Below are 3,532 nucleotides of genomic sequence, written 5' to 3'. Positions count from 1 at the left end.
TATAGCTTGACAATTTCTCCATGCTTGATTATGAGAGATATTTACATCTCCAAGATGAACTCGAAACCTTTCACTTTTTTCCAATTTGTAAAGCCTTATGTTATAAAGGCATCATCGCAACCTTTATGTTCTTCAGATGTGACCTGATAAGATAACAACATAAATAATATGCAGCATCCTCACTTTGACTATATTCCAACCAACTATCATATTTTAAATACCAATCTGAATTAAACTTACGAAAGGTATCTCCAAATTTTCTTTGTAAATAATTTCTTTTGGTTGACAAGGACCTTTTTTTCCAAATAATATCTTCTAATCTCATCTCTATCACTTGGATGATAATTTGACATTTTTTGCTTTAAACCGAGATCGTTAGGAAGTTTTTCCAATTCAAACTCCAAAAACCTTTTTTTTATGGGAGGACCCTATTTTTCATGGGAGAACCCAGTTTGGGGCTTCGACGTTCATTAGGTGTTCGAGGATTAGGAGTTGATCATTGCTATGTTGATTTTGTTTTGAAATTATTTTCCATTGCTTATTACTAAAAACAAAACAAAAAATCACAATTAAAATCATATTCAAAAAATTCATAATAATACTATAAAATTGATACAAACATAACAATTTCAAACAAACACTACAAAACTCTAAAAACAAATTTGCTGTCATTAACACAATCTCAAGCTCAATAAATTAATAATATATATTTTACTCGTATTACAATAATAAAATTAAATTATAAATTCATAAAGATTAAAATTAAAAAATTTATCTATTAAAGGTTCAACAGTGGAGAAGAAGCTAGAAACAGAGAGACACTTTGTAGTGAGAGAATAAGGAGTGCGAGAAAGAAGAATAAGATGTGTGTGATACTCCGTATTATTTTATTAAGTGGGGGTCATTATTAACTTTTCTTCCTAATTTTTAGTATATTAAATATATTAATATATTACTTATATTATTAAATATTAATCAATGATGATTGTGGTGGGGGCATGGACCCACCCTTTCTTCTTAATACCTTCGTCCCTAGTTCTAATGATTGATTCACCATTGTAGCTTGACTTTCACGAAGAATATCTCGGAGCTTACATGATGATCCAACAACATTATACAAATTAGAAACCAAGTTAAAAAATAAAACAATTTTAGAATGCTTTTTTGCTAATGTCACAAGAACTAATTGGAGTTGATGGACAAAACAATGAATAAAAAATGCAGAACAATTCTCTTTTAAAATCAAGCTTTTTAGACCATTGTATTTACCCTGCATATTACTTGCTCCGTCATAGCCTTGTCCACGTATCCTTGACAAACTTAACCAATATTTTGCAAATAATGACTCTAAACCTTATTTCAATGTTAGAGCACTAGTATTTGAAACATGAATTACACTAAGAAAACGCTCAATAACTTTTCCTTCATTATTTACATAATGTATAACCATAATCATTTGCTCTTTCACTGAGATATCACGAGATACATCAATTAAAATAGCAAATAAATCATCTCCAAGATCATCCAGTATAACTTGAGTAGTGATCGTTGCAGCATCTTTAACAATATCCTTTTGAATATCAGGAGATGTTAACTTAAGATTTCCACGACAATTTTTACAAACTTTATAAATATTTTCATTATGGTTAACAAGAAAATTCATAAGTTCAAGAAAATTCCCCTTATTTTTGGATGAAATTGACTCAACATTACAATGAAAAGCTAAACCTTGTGCTAATAAATATCGAATGCAATCAATTATACCTGTCAAATGAATTTGATATCCCTCTTTAACTTGATTAGTATGTTTACACAAGACACCTTCAACGTTTTGCTTTGGTTTCATTAGACCTTGACAATTTCTCCATGCTTGATTATGAGAGCTATTTACATCTCCAAGATGAACTCGAAACCTTTCAATTTTTTTCCAATTTGTAAAACCTTATGTTATAAAGGCATCACCGCAACCTTTATGTTCTTCAAGATGTGACCTCATAAGATAACAACATAATTAATACGCAGCATCCTCACTTTGACTATATTCCAACCAACTACCATATTTTAAATATCAATCCGAATTAAACTTACGAAAGGTATCTCCAAATTTTCTTTGTGGAAAAATAATTTATTTTGGTTGACAAGTACCCTTTTGCAAATTATATCTTCTAATTTCATCTCTATCACTTGGATGATAGTCTGACATTTTTGGCCTTAAACCGGGATCGTTAGGAAGTTTTTCCAATTCAAACTCCAAAAACTTTTTTTCATGGGAGGACCCAGTTTGGGGCTTCGATGTTCATTAGGTGTTTGAGGATTAGGAGTTGATGATTACTCTGTTAATTTTATTTTGAAATATATTTCCATTGCTTATTACTAAACACAAAACAAAAAATCACAATAAAAATTATATTCAAAAAATTCTCCATAATAGTCTAAAATAGATACAAACACAACAATTTCAAACAAACACTACAAAACTCTAAAAATAAATTTTTCGTCTTTAACACAATCTCAAGCTCAATAAAGTAATAATATATTTTTTACTTTTATTACAATAATAAAAATAAATTATAAATTCATAAAGATTAAAATTAAAAATTTTACCTTTTAAAAGATCAACAATGGAGAAGAAGCTAGAAACAGAGAGACACTTTGTAGAGAGAGAATAAGGAGTGGCAAACAGAAGAATATGAAAAGTGGTTTGTTTCTATTTGGAAAGATAAAAAGAGAATTAATAGGAATATGAAAAGAAATAGGAATTTAATTTTTTAATTTTATTTAAAGAATTTATTTTATTTTTGAATCCAGATGGATGTATGTGATACTCCGTATCATTTTATTAAGTGGAGGCCAATATTAAATTTTCTTCCTAATTTTTAGTACATTAAATATATTAATATATTGTTTATATTAATAAATATTAATCAAAGAGGAATGTGGTGGGGGCATGGGCCCACGCTTTCTTCTTAATACATATGTCCTTGGTTCCAACGCTTGTTTCACCTTTGTAGCTTGACTTTCACGAAGAATATTTTGGCGCTTACTTGATGCTCCAACAATATTATAAAAATTAGCAACCAATTTAAAAAATAAAACAATTTTAGAATGCTTTTTGCTAATGTCATAAGAGCTAATTGGAGTTGATGGGCAAAACAATGAACAAAAAATACATAATAATTCTCTTTTAAAATCAAGCTTTTTAGACCATTGTATTCACCCTGCATATTTCTTCCTCCATCATAGGCTTGTCCATCTATCCTTGACAAACTTAATCCATATTTTGCAAATAATGACTCCAAACCCGATTTCAATGTTAGAGCACTAATATTTGAAACATGAACAACACCAAGAAAACGCCCAATAACTTTTCCTTCATTATTTACATAACGTATAACCACAACCAATTGCTCCTTCACTGAGATATCACGAGATTTATCAATTAAAATAGCAAATAAATCATCTCCAAGATCATTCAGTATAACTTGAGTAGTGACCGTTGCAACAGCTTTAACAATATCCTTTTGAATATCAG

The 3,532-nt window shown here is 29.3% G+C and overlaps 1 pseudogene; it reads right to left on the bottom strand.

Moving 5' to 3' along the window:
• Nucleotides 1–964: 964 nt before the first annotated feature.
• LOC127137939 (uncharacterized) lies at nt 965–2,364 on the bottom strand (annotated as a pseudogene).
• Between the last annotated feature and the right edge of the window lie 1,168 nt (nt 2,365–3,532).

This window comes from Lathyrus oleraceus, chromosome 4, assembly GCF_024323335.1.
Source record: "Lathyrus oleraceus cultivar Zhongwan6 chromosome 4, CAAS_Psat_ZW6_1.0, whole genome shotgun sequence".
Classification (NCBI taxonomy): Eukaryota; Viridiplantae; Streptophyta; class Magnoliopsida; order Fabales; family Fabaceae; genus Lathyrus; species Lathyrus oleraceus.
This window is presented reverse-complemented; position numbering and strand designations above follow the sequence as displayed.